Raw genomic sequence first — 18,437 nt, 5'->3', positions numbered from 1 at the left:
CAATAAGGAGAGGTTGTAGAGATGGCAGCTAAGAGGAGAAAGGCATCTTTTTTGATCCCCAGCTGTCTGTATTTGAAAAGTAGCAGTGTCACCGTGTAACCATAATAAAAGTTTACTTCTGCAGTCATTTTTCTTCCAGTTCTCTATCAAAACTTTATAAAGTACTGCAGCACTTCCAGTCTCTGTGGAAGGATAATTTATTATTTTTTTATAATTTATTATTCCCACTCTCTATTTTGGAATTCTAGAATTCTTCTGAAGTACTATTAGCTATAGCTTACAAACAACAAAGGCAATTCTATTATGCCTTCATTCTGTCTGTGATTCCAGACAAAAATGTAGCGATGTATTCTTTACTTTTTATTTCACATGCCTTTTCTCTAATTCTGTCTTACTAAAGGAAAGAACTTCCAGGAATAGTAAGACATGGGAATTACACCCTGCACCAGCTGTGAGCATTAGTTCATTGGAAAAATGGGAATCAGCTGTAAAATAGATGTGTCGTAGAAATAACTCAGTGAAAAAAAAAAAAAAAAAAAAAAAAAAAGGCATCTCTGAAATTCAGGAGGGCCAACCTCTTGGAGCAACTGTAACTTCAAAGTTGATCAAAATGCTTGGGGTCTGACAATCTTCCTAGGCTACCAGTTCTAGCTTTTAACTGCTCTCTCTGTGAAACATTTTTCTTGTTTGTAGTCAAAGTCTGTTGCCTTTCACTGTGCACTTAAGCATCCAGTACCACAGCAAAGCACAGCCCCAATTCCCCCCACCATCTGGGCAAAAGGCCTGCTGAAGAACAGCATCATGTCATCATCTAGCCCATAGGACTAGAAGGAATGGCTTCAAGCTGCTCCAGGGAAGATTCAGGCTGGAAGTTCAGAAATACTACTTCTCTGAAAGGGTGGTCAGGCACTGGAATGGGCTGCCCAGAGAGGTGGTGGAGTCACTGACCTTGGTGGTGTTTAAAGAGCGTTTGGATGTTGTGTTGAGGGACATGGATTAGCAAGAACCATTGGTGAAGGGCGAATGGTTGGACTGGATGATCCTGTGGGTCTTTTCCAACCTTAGCGATTCTATGATTCTATGATTTCTGCTTTTTAGGTAGAAGTGTCAGGCATGTCTGAATCTACTCTTGGTTTGAAGCTCAGCAATATAAATCTAGTTGGTTAGTCTCTCCAAAATCCTCATTGATCCAAATTAGGTACAACTATTTTTGGAACTGTGGTCACACTCCCTCTGAAGTACTATGTGGGGGGTATCTGTGAAGTATCTGGCAAAGACCAGCCGGTGTGGTAGCTAAGTTTACAGTTTTCAAGGAGCCTGAGGTTTAGAAGCACAAGGTCTGGTTATGCAAGCATTAACTGGAATGAGTGAAAGTTGAAAGAAACATTATTGAGTGTTCATGTTGGAATATCAGTCAGCAGTGAAGACTGTGGTCAGTATACTCATCCTGGGCCGGAGAGGAGGTGATAGTGGTGGAGAACTCCCCCAGTCAAGCAGCCAGAGGGCCTGGAAAGGGAAATAACCTGGGAAGGGCTTAGGAGTGCATGAGTCTCAACTTGTCTTGGAGATCACTGGTTGGATAAAGAAGCCACAACAGGTCTTTAATTGCCAGTCTCACTGCTTCTAGAAATTTTCTGCAGAATGAGAAGCCACTAGCAGAGTCTGTGGAAAGAATATGCATCAATCTTATTCAACTTGAAAAAATCCAGCAGCTCTGTGTCTTTTTTATGACAAGAAGAACATATTCTCTCTTTAGGTACTATTGTGGCTGCTAATAGGAGAACACCTCCTTCTCTACCACCTCTAAATGTGTGTTTCCAGCTGCTATTCGTTAATCATAACACAGTTTTACAGCTACAAGTCCCTTTGCAGTCCCTACTGAACGTTCTCAATTGGAGGCCTATTGCTGCATTGCTTTACTTTCTTTTTTTCATTTTTTTCATTGGTGGGTTTTTTTGTTTGTTTGTTTGTTGTTGTTTTGTTTTGTTTTTTGTTTGGCATGGTTTGGTTGCGTTTTTTGTTCCTGTTACATTTATAACCCTGAATGAATTGTTGCCAGCTTGTTTACAAGATCCTTTTAAATGTGTTTCCTAGTGCTGGGAGCACATCTTTCTTTTCCTTTGTTCATTTCTTCCCCTTGACAACCCAAAACAATAATAAAAAGTGCCCAAGAGCTATTTTAATTCTTTACAGTTATTTTAATTGCAGTTTTCATGGGATTTCCCTGCTGTTCCTTGGAAGCAGTTAGTAGTTTCCATATTGAAGTGAGTCTGTGGTACACAGTAAAAGAGTGTGAAATATAATGGAGCTGGCTTAGGTATAACCTAGATATTTATCAAAACATATCATTTTGTTGTGTTAAAATTAATATCCTGCAGTAATAGTTATGGACTCCTATTGAGAACTTAATTTCCACTTAAACTCGTGGTACCAAGCATGAAGTAATACTCATCCAAGTATAAAGAGGTCAGTGGCTACTGAATTTTTTAATAGGAATATCTAGCACTCTTTTTAAATCCTTGTTTTTTTGAAATCAGAGTGCTTTTCTAGTGACCATACTGCTTGTTTAGTCTTCTGAATGCCTTTCAAAAGACAGTCAGTAACAAATTCAAGAACTAAAAATTCACTCTAGGCCTATTGTGGTTACACAATGGTGGAAATATTTAAGAGTGAGAGAGGGATCAGATTATTGTTATAGTGGAATGACTGTGAAGAAAAACTCAGAACAATAACTTTATAGATTTATAGAGCTGTCACTTCTGGGTTTTTCGGTCATTGAGCTAATTAAGTTTAGGGAATCATAAGAATAAGATTTTAGTACATATCCCTCTTATACCACAGAAATGTATCATTTCTAACACCATCTTAGTATCACAAATATTAATAGCCAATTTTTTTAAAAAGTAGAATTTGTCTGAAAAGCAAAGTTATAACAATGAATAATTCCGTCTGTTTTCATTCTGCTTAATTTTCAAATAATTTAACCTGTCATCAGTATTCTGTCATAAATTTCCATCATTTCCATCTGCAGATTTTATTTTTTTGCAAAAGCTGTTAACACAAAAGGCCAAACTGTGATTCTGTTAGTTATAAATAGTGGTGCTACGGTGAATAATAAAAAAGTATGTACACCTGTTAGACAACCTGTTTTGCTATAGAACTGACACTGGAAAAGGATGTCTGTGTTTACCCTCACTTACGACATACTATAGTGTCTTTTCTTTCCCATAGTTGCTACTAATGGAAAATTTCTGCTCATTAAAAAGGGCAGCAAAACTTGACCTCAGGGGCAGAAGCATATTTATGAAATGCATTTTCAAAGGAGCCTCTACTAACGTCTGAATTGGCCCTGAGTTATTTATAGGTGTGGAACTGCATTTGTCAAAGCCCAAGCTGGCCCCACTTTGTGCATAGAAATGCATAGGGATGGTTACATATGTTTAATATGGTCCAGTGTCCTTTGTGATACATGAAATCTTTGTCCTGCTCTTTTCTTATAGGGCGTGGGAACTCTCCTTAATTTCAGTGATGTAAAAGCACACTGGCATTATTGGGGTTGAAGTCATAACTCTGGAGCTGGTCACCTAGCTGAGCACTGGTCTTACATCCTGTAACATTACCTAGGAGTATTCCCACAGGCATCAGGGGCTTAACATCAATCACTGTTACTATAATTAATGGTTAAAGATGCATTTAATTCTGTTGGAAAGCAGAATTCTTTAAATGCCAATTACATGCTTCAGGCCAAATACCAAGACAGGAACAATTCCTTTTAGATTAAGTACATTTCAAACAAAGAACAATTCTTGCTCTCCAAACATTTCTCTAATTGATAATTCGTTTGTTTATGAGTGAGCTTTCATGATCATTCTGAGAAAAAATCCTGGGCATACATATTTATAGGTTCTACACATATATCTTCATACATTTCTGAAAGTCAGACATTTTCAGAGTGGATGGTGGAGGAGATTTAATGGAACACTGCAAGAAAATACAGAAAGGGAAGAACACCAGATAAGCTGTACTTCATGTGGATAAGAAATGTACATTTATTTTAGAGTCTCTCACTGACTCAATTTTAGTTGATGTACTGAGTTTGAATTGAGTATCCCCCAAACAAAAAGGGTAAGTTTCTATAGCCTAAGCATAGAACTGTAGACTCCTTCTCTGGTACAGTAATAGGATCTTATCTTTTGTGGTTCAGACACAGGGGGAAGATGAGGGAAACTGATCTCTGCAGATGTTTCTGTTCTGTGCACGAGATTATTCCATACAGTGTTTGTTGGAAACAGCCACCAGACTGGAGCTGCTGGGGAGGTCATAGAGGTTTCTGATTCAACGTTCCTGCTCTGCATTGCCAAAGTGGCTTAGCAGTTGATTTTTAACTTGGATCAGTCAAGTAGTCTCCAAAGGACATCAATTCTATTGCCTGGCAATCCCAGAATACTTGGCATTTGGACACATTTATTCTTCTGTTCCAATATAATCTTGATTTTTGAAGGGGACAGTTTCACTACTGATGTCCTGAGGACTCTCATATGAGGAAGAAAAGTTAAACTTGAAAGCTGGAGCCATCACTGCTAAATATCAAATCATCTAAAGAGTTACAATAGAGAGTTTCTCTGAACAGCTGTATTTTTAGCTGTTCCTTCCAACTCTGGTGAAATTATGCTATGCAGAGGCATTACTTAATCAGGTTTGATTGTAGCCACAGCACAATTTAGTCTCTTTTATATACTGCTGCCTAGTCTAGACTACTAGCTCACACAGTATTAATGCAGTACAGATTAAAAGAAATATTGTTGGAAAATACTGAAAGCAGCCCTTGTTTATGCTCCACTCCTACTAAAACTGAAATTAAACTGTCTATTCTTCATCTACTGAATAGTCACTTCAATAGCATTCATTTAAAATAGCCTAAAAAATCTTAGATTGACATTCTGCAATTGTATGTTAAGGAGAAAGGATTTGAATTAGGCTTTTTTTCCTGAACCAAGAAACTACTGCATAAAATTTCTGTTGAGACAGAAAAAAAATAAATGAATAGATTCCCTTTGTGTTTATTACTATTTTTGTCCTCCTTCTATGAATAATCTTGGAAGCAAGGTAACAGTGAATTTAACATAAACCGAAAATATGCTCAAAAAGAGTGGTGAGGCACTGGAACAGGTTGCCTAAGGAAGTGGTGGAGTCACTGTCCTTGGAGTTGTATAAGGAAAAGGTAAATGTAGTACTGAGGGACATGGTTTAGTGGCCAATATTGGTGGTATGTTAACAGTTGGACTAGATCTTAGAGGTCTTTCCCAGCTCTAAGGATTCTATGATTCTAATATTCTATGCCCATAGGAAACTGATTCTGAATTCTGAGCAGCATATATCCATACAGGGAATGTGACTTTGCAAGAACAGAGCCCTCCTTCCAGCAGCTCCATAGTACATTTTACTCTATGAGTCACATTATGTATTTGTGCTTATCTGAAGGCTGAGGGCCTCTTTGCCAGAGCAAATAATTTGTTGAAATAGCCTCATTCAGTCTTCCAGGGCTTTGGCCTAGGACAATCAGTGTAGTTCCCATAGAAATCAATGAGTTTGAATTACACCCATTGTCTGATGTTCCCAAAACTAATATTGTAAGAAACTACAGAGTACAGAGCAACTTCTTCAAGGAGAAAAGAAAGCAAGAACAGACATAGAAAAGAAAAAAATCATTCTGTGTTCATTTTAAATTTTAGGGTACACAATTACTATTGATTGAGAATCCCTTTTGTTAGGTAATTTTAATAGTATCTGGTAAGAACAGGATGAAACATGTCTCAGCAGTGATTTGCTGCCTCAGGGCAAGTAGAGAGTAAAATATTGCATAGCATTCCCTCACAAGGAGAAAAAGGGAAAAGAGCTTGGGAGGGCTTTTCTGAATGTAGAGGAACATGGGTTCTTCTGTATGTCCAGAATAAAACATAATATTTCATCCCCAAAAATATTGATGATAGGGGAACTGGAAAACTGCTGTAGTAGTGCCAAAATCATGAATAAGGTTCTGAAGATGTTTGAGGTTTAGCTCAGTCATCAGAGCATGAGATTTTTTTCTTAAGATTACTTTTTCTTTTTTTTTTTTTTTTTTTTTCCTTTTCTCACTTTCCCCCCAAGTTTTTGGTATAAGCTGTATTACCCCTCTGGTCAAAGTTTTCTTTTGCTATGCTGAAGGCTAGAAACTTGCTTCTGGAAATCAGAAAAACATCAAAATCACTAAGCAAGAAAATTTTAAGAAGATATAATGGTTGGTGATACTGCTCCATTCACTGTGAACAAATTTCCTGTGGTGCTCTTATGTTTCTAAGAGGCTGAAGTCAATTTGGTACCAGCCAACATAATGAATTGCAGGAGATTTGTGATAACAGAGAGCAATTTAATCACTAAGAACAAAAAGACATGGTTAAATTTCTGGAATCTGGAATTAAGCAAATAAATGACCTTAGAGTGTGACAATTTCTTTGCCATCCAAAAACCTGAAAGTACATTAAATGTGGTCCTAAGTACGTGTGATAGGGGAAATTTAACTTCAAGGGTTATACTCTGTAATTAGCTGATGATGCTCTTTGACATAAATTAAGGCTTTTGGACATACAGCTCTGCTCTGATTTTAAAGTATAAGGTGACTTGAAACACCTGAAGACCTCTATTTCTGAACTGTTCAGACTACCTACCTCACTTGTGGGTTTTCTTCTGATGTAATTTATGAATCATTGCTTTGATTTTTATCATATATCTTTGATATTATTCTTCAGTTTTATCCATAAAACCACAGTCTCTGAAGCATGCATGTGTGAGAATATTAGTAAATGTTAAAATATCTAGTTAATGATTTTTGAGACAATAATGGATTGATAATAAAGAAACAGTCTTCAGTATGACACATTTTAAAATACTTCACTATTTTTTCTGCAAGCTAATTTTTATTGCACTGCACAAGTCTGTTGATTAGACGCTATTACAAATTAGAACCCAGTTTTTTAATTTTTCTTTTTACTTCCCAACTTTCTAGGTGAGGAGGACTTAAAGCAATGAATGCTTTTATTTTTCCCATCTTTCCTGTTTGCTGCTTTGTTGTTTGTTTTGACCCTCTATGACACTAACCAAAACACTTTAACTTTCAGTTATATTCATGCAGCTATAATACACAAGAATGAAAATACACAGGTCTTTGTGTTTGTAAGAACTACACTTCTAAGAATGCTGATTCAGGAGAGGTATGCATCAATCTGACAGATATTTTTCATCTCTTCCAATAGTTCATTTGCTATCAGTTCATATTCATATTCATATTTTTCCCGTTTTGTAATATTCATTGTCTGATTGAAATCTGTATTTCCTTACATTTAATACTTTTAATTCAGGAAATATTATCTATTTTGTGCAACATTTTTCATATTACTAGATATGGTGTTAAAATCATCCTTCCAGTTTCCCAGTGACATTACAGATTCTAGATTTTTTCACAGATTTTTATTAACTCCATTTCTTCTCACAGTTAAGATAAATTAGATCCTCAGTTGGTGTTAGCCAATGTAACTAATGAAGCTTTGCAGATTTATGCAGCTGAAATTTCAGTTCATCATTTCAATAGGTTATGTTTAATGATAACCTATAAAATCAACTGCCTGCACAACTGAAAATTAATCCACACACACTATAGATTGAATGGTTTCTACCATGCTGAAAGGAATGGGACAAATGTCAGTAAATGCCTGCACAGCCAATCTGCTACTGTAGACTTGTAAAGCTGGAGCATAAAATCAGCATTTCTACCAGGGATCACTCTTGAACATTATGAAATAAAAACAGTTATCTTCCATTGGACAGAAGCTGTAGCGTAGGTTAGATACAGGTACTTGTACAACCATGTCTGATCTTAAAACATGATGGTTTAGTGCTTAGGCTCCACTTTCTTCTTTTGTTCTTATTCAGTAACAACAAACTGTGGGTATAAATTTGTTACTGGTCTAAATAATTTGCTTCTGTGACAGAAACTGTACACACATCTATTTGTAAGGCTTAACACAGAAAGTAAGAATTACTTTCTGTTGCTTTCTTGAACAAGTTTTGTTCATACTTTCTTGTTAAAGGTCTTCAAAACCTAGCTGAGCACAGAAAGCGCTCATTACCCTGATCCAGACCCTCCTTCAGATTTGTCCTTTTGTCAGATGTCAAATAGCATGGACTTTCCCACAGCTTCTACCCATATTTCTTTGCTCTGTTTTTCTTCCTCTGTGCTTGCTGAGATCTAGGGGAGGGAAAGGGTTAGGTTAGGTAATCTTACCACTATCTAGGGAAAAAAAAGCATACAGAGGGAACCTCTGAGAATCTGCAGAAATAGAAGCAATGGCTTGAACATTAAAGTTCATTCGGGGTAGGGTATCCCTTGTGTCTTCACTTCCCATCTGCATTTTGTAATAGATAAGCTGATAAAGAGTTGATTTATCATATGTATGTCAGAGACTAAGTTTCAGCCATGACCCATCCAATTTCAGAAATGAGCATATCTTCAAATTTTCAGCCATATTTATTTTTCAAGTTCTGCTTTCCACCAGCTGATGAGAAATTAAGTCGATTGGTGTAGGTAAGCACAACAGTTCTTATTAGTTAGAAGTATTAGAGATTTTAATTAAATCAGCCTTCACTTGACTGTGCGTACTGAAATAGACTATTTAAAAGTGTTACCAGTGAATTGAGAGTTAATACTGAGTAAGGTGGTTATTTGATACATGATAGAGAAATTAAAATGGCTTTTCACATAGCATGAGTTCAAAAACTGCTACCTATTGTTGTGATACTGGAATGCAGCACATATAATTATTTGTAATGCCTGCTTTAAAAAAAAGAGAGAGAAAGAAAGAGAAAAAAGAGATTCTATGGTTTTGTGGGCCCAATTTATTACAGGCACAAATGCTAATATTTTGACGGTAGTCAACAAAACAAGCAGTCTGAGGTCTAGAAGCTAAAACATTTGAACCTGCAATTTAGTGCAGAGACTTGAATGTGTATTCATTATTTTCATTTTCAAGGCCATTTGCCCTCAAACATCAATTGTTAGCTTGTTTATTAAAGCTTTTGGTAATTTAAACAGTTTCCCTACAAACTCATGTATGCCTTCATTGTTTCGTGTCCATGGCAACAGAAAATATTATGTCGTGTTATTATAAAATTATTTTACTTTAATTGCTTTTCTAAAACTAATCTTACCAAAATGCTTTCCTTCTGGTGTGGTTAAAGTCAAATAAGAACCATCAGACTGGAGAAGATGCACAGACAGCAGCTACAGAAGTGTACCATTCCAGTTTTGAGTTGCTGAACCATTATTAGATATTTGTCCTTCACTGTGTATACATTCCTCAGACTAGATCTGTATTTGTATTCATGACTGTATAATTATTAACACTGCGGAAAGAGAACAGTTATATCCCAAGTGAAAATAGCAAGTGTGTCAGCACATGGCTTTCCCCATATTTGGTTAAAAACCTCACCTGTCAGCAGCCTTCCACATCACCAAAGTCACGGGGACCAGTGTGACAATAATACAGAACGGATCAGCAAATGTCACCTGCATCCTTGTATACTCATGCAGTGTCACGTGAGACAGGGTCAGCACTGAGAAAAAGGATTATTCTGTTAGCCTTACAGGAGAAGACTGGCAGCATTCAAATGGAGGGATCAGTAAGACAAATGAATGGATTTACAGTGATCAAACATACTCCCACCTGCACCTCTGGTGAAACGGGGAGTGACTGTCTGGGTACACATTGCCTCAGCATCTACACAGATTCATGCAGGAAAGGAAGTAGAGGGAGAGAAATAATGTGTTCCATCAAGTTGTACTTTTTTTTTTTTTTAAACTATTTCACAGGGACTTACTGACAGGAGTGCCTTGTCTTGTCAGAGGTGATGGAATTAGAGGGAAAAAGCAACTGAGATGATTGCCAAGTGCAGTGGGCTCATAGAAATTAATTTAGGGATGCATATTCAACTGTGTACATGTGTATATATGAATATGTTACAAACAATATAATGAATTGATCACATTCACTCTTATACAGTTCTGCCTGATTAAGTCCTATATGGTAAGTAGCCAGATGGTAGTGCAAAATGCAAATAAAACATAGTGATGTATAGGATTTCCTCAGTCAGGAATACACAATGCCAGACTACCCATTCTACATTCAGGGACAGTGCAGCACAGTGGGATTCAAACAAGCACAAGTCTTTGAGATTATTGGTTCAAACCAGTATTTCCACAAGCTGTCACATTTTTTTGTAACTGCAGTTAATTTGTGCTCGCAGAGGACAGCTAACCTCTCCTTCCTCTGAAACATCAAAGGGAGGAAAGTGGTAATGAGATAGTGGTGAACAAAGCTGCAACTGATTGCTTAAAACTGGGGGAAGCAACAAAGTCAAGGTGTAACAGGCTGACTAGTAGCCATCTAGAAACAAATCCAGTCCTGAGAGATAGGCGTAAACCCAAACCAGCCAAAACCAGACACCCGCTGGAGCTCTCCACTCAGAGAGGCCATGGACTGGTTAGGGAGACTGAGTCATTGTTTTCTGAGATTATCGCATAACTGGTCACATATCCCCATCTCAGAAAACCCACTAAAATGGAGCTCAAGTTAGTAACTCCTGTCATGGTCAAGAGAGAAAACCTGAAGGAAGGTTCGGTGTTCAAGCAGTGGAGACACTGGCAGAAGGCCGGACGGGAAAGCAAGCAGTCCCATAGGCAGAAGACAAATGAAAGGAGAAGGATAAAGTAACTGCAGGAACTCATAAAGAAATCAGCATGGTATTTGCTACAAAAGCATTAAAAGCCACTGCTGGATGAGTTATAAACAAGATGTTGCAGTCTGCAAATGATTAATCAGGTCCAGCCAACAATGTGGTAGATGAAGGGCAGGTGGGAAAAGAAAGAGGAGGTGAGAACAGTAACAAAAGCATCTAAAGAAATATCAACCTTTTTTTTTTTTTTTTTTTTCCTTCCTGGATTATTTGCTCTTTGTTCTGTGAGCATTCAGCAGGTACAAAACTGTGCAGAAAGCAACCCACGTTTCCATCCTCAGATGTTGCAGCATCTTATGAACTGTATTCCTAAGGTGTTTGCTTTATCTGTGTCTTTGTTGAACTAAAACCATGGAACTGTGGAAAAAAAATTAAACAGTGTTTCTCTTAAAAAAAAAAAAAAAGTATACATCAATAATTATTATCACTCTAAGTTTTGAATTTCATTTTCCCTGAATAAATGCATAAAAAAAGCTTCTATGAATGTGGCTAACCAGATGCTAATTCACCCATATATTCACAGGCTTCCCTCCCTTCTCCCAAGCACCTCTGATTACGAAACAACAGATTATGAGTGTAATATGGACACGATGGATTGGAGCTGTCAGAACAAGATTCTTTGAGAATTCATTATTTCTTCTGAGCAATGTAGTAGAGCATCCCTGCTTTTCTGGCAATAAACACAACATATCTATTGATGAAGTAATAATCAAACTAAGTTTAATGAATGGTGCAGATCCAGACTTGCCTTTTCGTGATCAATTTGGAAGTCACGGTTAAAGCATATGTGATGCACTGACGTCCATAAAGTTCTTCCTTTGATTTATCCTGATCTACAATGGTAGTAATATTCAGGATAGTTTCATTGGACTGCCATTGTCAGAATTAGGTAACAGTTCTGAGCACAGAGAAAACTTCTATTGTGCAAATTATCAGTATTAATAACATCTCCAGCCCTTTGGGTGAAAGCTCCAGCCTTTCCCATCCCCTCTTTATCTATCCTCAATACACTGAAGATCCCATTACTTGAGTTAGGTGGTGTTTGCTTTTTTTGTTTGTTTGTTTTTCAGATGGTACTAAGCATTGCTGAAAATGCCAAAATCTGTCACAGTAATTGCGATAGACTGAACTTTTCAATTGAAGAAGGCAATCAATTCCCAGCACTTAATAACAGTTGCCCCAGAAACCTCAGATTTCTTGGAGGAGAAGCTGTGATAGCTGGGCCTGTCAGTCCACCTCCATTCCTAGAATTGTTTCCTTAGAAGTTACCAGATCACTTTGGAGATTTCTTACTCTGGTGATTTTGAGCACAAGGGCCTGCAGTCTACAAGGGAAACAGTTGTAGAGGGAACCCTACAAATTACAGGTGGTTTGGGAAGAATTCTTCAACTCTGATAAACAAGAAGGAGGGATCAACATTATCTCAAATCACATGCTATCATTACCAGATGATCCACTGGAAATAATGAGGTAAAATTCTAGATAACTTTGAAAAGATGGAGAAATGGCAACAGCAGCCAGCAACTGATGTTAAAAAGTGTTGTCCAGTGACCACAGGACTAAACAGAGTAACCCTACATTACAGGGTTAACCCATGGTAAACACCCGACAGCTTGTCTTTCTTTCTGGCAACACTTGTGTAACTTGTCATACCAGTGAAGTCATACTGAATTGAGCAAAACTAGCTGAAACCAAATATGCAGAGAAACGTATTTGTCATTGCACTTAAGCTGACAGCTGTAGCAATTTTCTGTGAGCAGGCACACAGCTTGATGACAAAGAGGGAAGCTCTCATGGATTTCTAATTGCAGAGTTCTGTTACAGGGGCCACTCATTATGGGCCTCTGATTTTAAGAAAGATTAGGGAACAATCAAAATCTGGTGGCTTGCTTGGATTTAATATGCATAAATCATTTGAAATTTCTAACAGAACAAGAGAATAAGGTTTTCAGATTTTTCAAGAGGAAGAGGAAGTTTTTAAAAGATTCAGTGTAGGGTAGAAGGAGCATGATAATAAAAAATGGATCACTACTTCACAAATAGTATCGGGAGAATTAATTAAAATCAGAGTAATGTGGGAAGGAAGTCTTCATTTTCACCACCATCTAACTGATCACTGTGACATTGACACCAGTATTAAAGGTGACTTACTGAATTTAAAGAGTTATTCTCATCTACTTGTATGATTTCACACTGAAAGCTCCCACCTTTAAGCACATTATGCAGGAGTAACTATCCATTTAGGTGTCTTTAAGTCCATAGCATGCACAAGGCAAATCAAATTAACTTAGCCTGTGACGAACAAGTACTGTACTAATTTGTCTGACTTTGCATTTGCTGTTCTAAGAGTGACCCTGGACTGTTTCCACAGCTCAGATAATGCAGAGTGACTGTTTTTTCAGTGATGCCTTGTGCTTGTCTGAACAGTGACATCAAAATGCTTTGCTGAAAGTGTTTCTGTCTAAGCATTACTGAAAGCATAGTGAAAACAGATATCTATTCTTCACTGTCAGCAGAAACCATTTCTGAAGTATTACCTTAATTATAAAATGTATATACTGAACAGAAATTCTCTTTGTCAAGTCAATAAATATCTTCCTCACATTCTCAGTACTTTTATATCTCTGGTATTCAGTCTATGGTCTTTTAAGCAGCAGTTATCACTGACTTCATTCCTCAGAGCTCCCTGGTGATACCACCAATCCATTACTAGATTTTTTCCTTTTCCTTTTCATTCCAAATTCATCCAGAGACTAAGAGCAATTTCCATTCTCTCACTCCTTGCTAAACCTCTTCCATTTGGACTTAGACTGCAGTGAAACTGCCATGCCACTCTTTTTAGTGGGCTTTTTATTCAGTGTCTTGCAGAACCTCAGCCTTCTTGTTTTTACAATGTCACTGATGGTAATGCTCTCAAAAAGTTATTTTCTCTTGGAGTTTTTGTAGGTGTCTGCTGTTTTCTCTCCCTATTGCAATCTCTCCAATTGCTCTTTCAGTGTCCATATCATTCTCTCTTTGTTGCATTATGCGCTCCCTGTATAGATTCCAGGGGGTAAATCAACTTGTGTCACATTTTCACCTTCCATTTTTCTACAGATGAATGAAATGCCTACCCGTCCAATATGAAATCTTGACTTGTCATCATGAAACTATCTTTGTTTGCCTGCTCTTCCTTAAAATTTATCAAGACAAGATGACTCCTAGCTCACACTGAGCACAGATGCTTTGCCATCTCTGCAAAATATGTTGGAATATACTGTGTTCCCTTCATCTTCCTGGTGACAACTCTTGGACTGAAGAACCCACCTTAATACCTACAGTCAAAAACTGAGAGTATGCCCTCTATACTACCAGGATTGCAGGTTGAACCATGCACTTGCTCTTCCCCCACAGAAGTATCTAAGATGCAAAGAGCTGTATCGACTTGAGGCGCTGCAGCCCAGACCACAGAGAAAAACATGGAGTAACAGGAAAATGAAATACATCTACCAGCCACATGGGAGCAAAGCCACAATTTTCTGTTAAGCAATTAGAAATCGTTTGTGTCCAAGGCTTTTGTCTTCTGTGGTCTTGGTTACAGCAATTGCTTCATCCTCAATTCTCAGAGCACTCAGATTACCTTAGTTCCAAACGCCAGTCAGTTATATTACTTGCTATCTTTATCACACAAACTCCAGTTTCACAAAGGAATTTCAATTTCCCTGTGAAACATTTAAGGATCTCCTATTTGTGAATTTAAGTTTCTGATTGTTTTCTTGGTTTGGTTAGCTTTGTTGTCCTGTGGGCATGGTATGTCCTCCCTGGGAGATGTGAGCTGACCTCTTCCTCTCAGGACACACCACACTATACATTCTTTCAAAACTGATGATGTTTTAAAGGAACATAATGCGCCATCATCTTCATTTTTTTTATTTTATGTTTTTAAATAACAGACAGACAAAAGATGCAGCACTTATAAAATGGAATTTGACATCAAATACTCCTTAGGTGAGTGGGAGACAGATGTGTAGCCATAACTGATGTGTTGAGTAAGAAGTAGTTACGTAAGAAGTTTTAGTATTCAAACCTCATTTTTACTAGTTTAATGATAGCAATATTTGAAAGTCATTATCAGATCTTGATTATTGGTTCAGATCTTTCACTAAGAGTACTTTTGTCCTATAAACAGGCAATGTCAGTAGAATAAGCATGTTACAAGAAGTCAATGTGCTTTTTTTAGTCATTGTCGCAGTCTCATTTTGTGAGTTTTCTCTTGTAACTTCAGTAGACTAAATATTTAAAATAATCACTTTGAAAACAGCATTTTTTCACAAATGACAAGATTGAGTAATATATAATGAATTTAATAAGGATAAAAACAAAGAATAAAGAAAGACAACACTAAAAGCAAACTGCAAATGAAGAGATCATTAATACAGCAAATACATGTAACATTAGCTTTACACAGCCTGTCAGCTTTTTAAATAGATCTTCCAGATGCATCAGACTAAAAGAACATGAAACTTCTGCAAAGCCGAAATTAAGACAGCAGTATGTGATATAACAGCTTTGGTAAGTTGTTTTTTGTTCCCAGGGTGGCTTCTGGAATCGTGAGGATTAGTCCTTCTCATTGAACATCAAAGAGACTGGCACAGACAGGAGAGATAAACTCTGCCCCTTGTGAGCTTGTTCACATCACTTCAACCCATTTAAATTCTAGTTAGGTTGATCAGCAACAAGAGAAAAGCTTTAAATTGCATTATTAACAATGGATTAAATCTTAGACTGCTGATTAAATCAATTTCTCTCAGATAAAATCGTAATAGGCATTGGCTGTGTTTGTCTGACAGGAAACATGTCGGTGGTAATGCTTTGTGTTGCCTTTAATAAGTCTGATTGTCATCTTCCAGCAGGGAGAGCATAAAAGGCACCTGCAGGTCTGGGTGAATGGGATCGCTGATCGATCACGTTGTCAGGCCTGTCAAGTGCTCGGAAACAGCTGAACAAGTACATAAAATCAATGTGGTGCTGTATTTATACGCAGGCCCCCCAGATCAGTCAGCTGGTTGAAAATTTTGACAGAATCAGCTGCACGCTAAATATCATTTACAAAATTATATTGGCCTCATAATACATATGTTTAAAAACAATCAGGGTATTTAGTAGAAGGAATTATTTTTTTGTTTTAAAGGAAATAAGAAATTTTGCCAACTTTATCTCTGGGTAGAACTGCAGTCTATCCATTTCTTTACTCCCTACATGAAAGTTATCACTTTCTAACTTTTATTTATTATTTATATTTATCTTCTGCCTTCCATTCAGAGCCAGCTATGTTTTTGCAATGATCTTTGCTGTTGTTCAGCTGCTATATAAAGATTAGGCTATTTTAGAAAGACAGAAAGCAGACAAGCAGAGGAGTTTCTTTCTCTATAAGGAAACCTTTTTCTTGCACAGGCAGTGGTCCAAATCACCTACCTGGGAACAGAGCCAGAAGAACCTCATGAGGAGGTGGAGCATGAGGAAGACAGAGCATGGACCTCGTGCTCCATCCGTCTCAATCTGCTCCAGCATGGGTGTACAGTTGAGTCCTCAGTCTGCAAAAGGCTTTGGGGTTACAGAGATGGTAATAAATAACATTAAAGGAGAAAGTTGGTTTCACACCTAAAACAAATTTATTTATAACAGGCAATTAACATATTCATTTTTGTATGTGTGTGATGCAATGCATTTCCACTTCTAGCTTTTCCTTACTGTTATCTTTTCTGCTTTCCTCTGTGACCCCACATCCACATTGTGCAATTTGTTCACTGGCTTTCCATTCATACACTACTGTTCCCTTGATCCATTATTCTCCCCAGAGATTCACTTTCTCCATACTCCCTCCCATTTCTATCTCTTTCTTCATTTGTTTGCCTTATTTGTAGACTTTAAATTCATAGAGAAAAAGAAGAAGAAGAAGAAAAAAAATATATTTCAAGCTTACAATCAAAAATCAGCTTGTACAACCCAAAAATATTCTTTCTGATCTTTACAATACATGATACTTTGCAGATGGATAAATTCATGCATAGACATGAAATGTATTACTAGTTTCCATGCACAATCCTGACTTCTTTCTTTTTCTTTTACTTTTTTTTTTTTAATCTTTAATCTTCTTTACATTTTTATCATTGCATTGGTCATTCCAGCACATTTACTGTACAAGCTGTACATAGTTGTGCCTCTGGATTCAGGTTAGTTCTCAATTGCTTTCAGTAGGAGATAATCAGCTAAAATTTTATCACATCTGTAGTAGCATGAACAATAATAGACAAACTCAACTATAAACTAAAGTAATAGCGTATAATTGCATCGTCAGTTCATGTATCAGATTAGAATAATAAGCATATTGCTCTTTTCATGGCACATGTTTCTTGCAAAGTCCCTTCCAGCAAGCCTCCTGGATTCGTTCTTCTTCCTCTCAGCTGTGGAACTGAAGATCAGCAGATCTTCAAATCTTCCCACACTGAAACTACAGAATCCTTCATATTCTACCCTACACAGAATCACAGAATATCCCACATTGTAATGGACACATAAGAATCATCAAGTCTAACCTCTGGCTCCACACAGGACCACTGAAAAATTAGACCATATTTTTGAGAACATTGTCCAGACTCTTGTGGTTGATTTAAACCTTTTTGAAATAAGCCTGGGGATTCACAATATGACTGTGACTGTAGAGTTCTTACCTGATGATTAGTGAGAACTCTAAATTAAAACTCTTATTGAACTTCTTTATTCTAACTGGTAGATTGAATGCACAGAAGTTGGTGAGAGAGGAAGAGCAATTTATAGCCTTTATTGGAAATACTGGAATAGAGCTGTCTTCCCCATACATCACATTTCACTTAAATTAGTGAGAATTCTTCTTCTTTGGAAAAAGCAAGAATGAGATCTTGGTTTTTGTGTTACTATGGCCAACGTAAAAAGCAGCATCCAACTGCAAATGCATAGCCAGGTGTTCTCTGATGAACGGTGTGTAGTCTAATGTTAGCACAAAGGAAAATACTTGTCATCACTTTCATTGATTTGCTGAAGTACAGCATGAATACTTTTTTCCCTCCCTTGATGTAACATCCTCTCCTCCCTTATATTTTCTGAGTATCACAAATAAGACTTTTTGAGAAAGTTTCCATGACTTCTGAATTGCAATGAGTTTTATCTACAATTTTGAAAAAGCTGAACTTATACATCATGCCAAGACAAATGTCTGAAAGTATATAGGAAAAAAAATGGGGTTGGAGGTACAAGGGGGGTCGCAATCAAGATACACTGATTTCATTTTATGTTAGCATCCTGGAGAATCAGGCAACAGGAGTTGTACATAAGCTGAAATTCATTGCCCTCAGATCTGGTCTGTGTTTTTACATAAGGTAGTGCCTTAACTATCCTCCAGCCTATGTTTATATGTAACATTTTTGTTCATCAGCTTTTCTTCGACCATTTAATTAAATGGTGAGGTCAGAAATGGAGCACAGCAGCTCTGGAAGGTGATGCCATCTCTGTCCCAGTTTTAGAAACAGACTTACAGGCAGTTCTTAGAGGAGCATCACACCACAAGCTCCTACCTAGTTTGCTGCTGCTTCTCGCTC

The sequence above is a fragment of the Gallus gallus genome, chromosome 3, assembly GCF_016699485.2.
Source record: "Gallus gallus isolate bGalGal1 chromosome 3, bGalGal1.mat.broiler.GRCg7b, whole genome shotgun sequence".
In the NCBI taxonomy this organism is placed as follows: Eukaryota; Metazoa; Chordata; class Aves; order Galliformes; family Phasianidae; genus Gallus; species Gallus gallus.
This window is presented reverse-complemented; position numbering follows the sequence as displayed.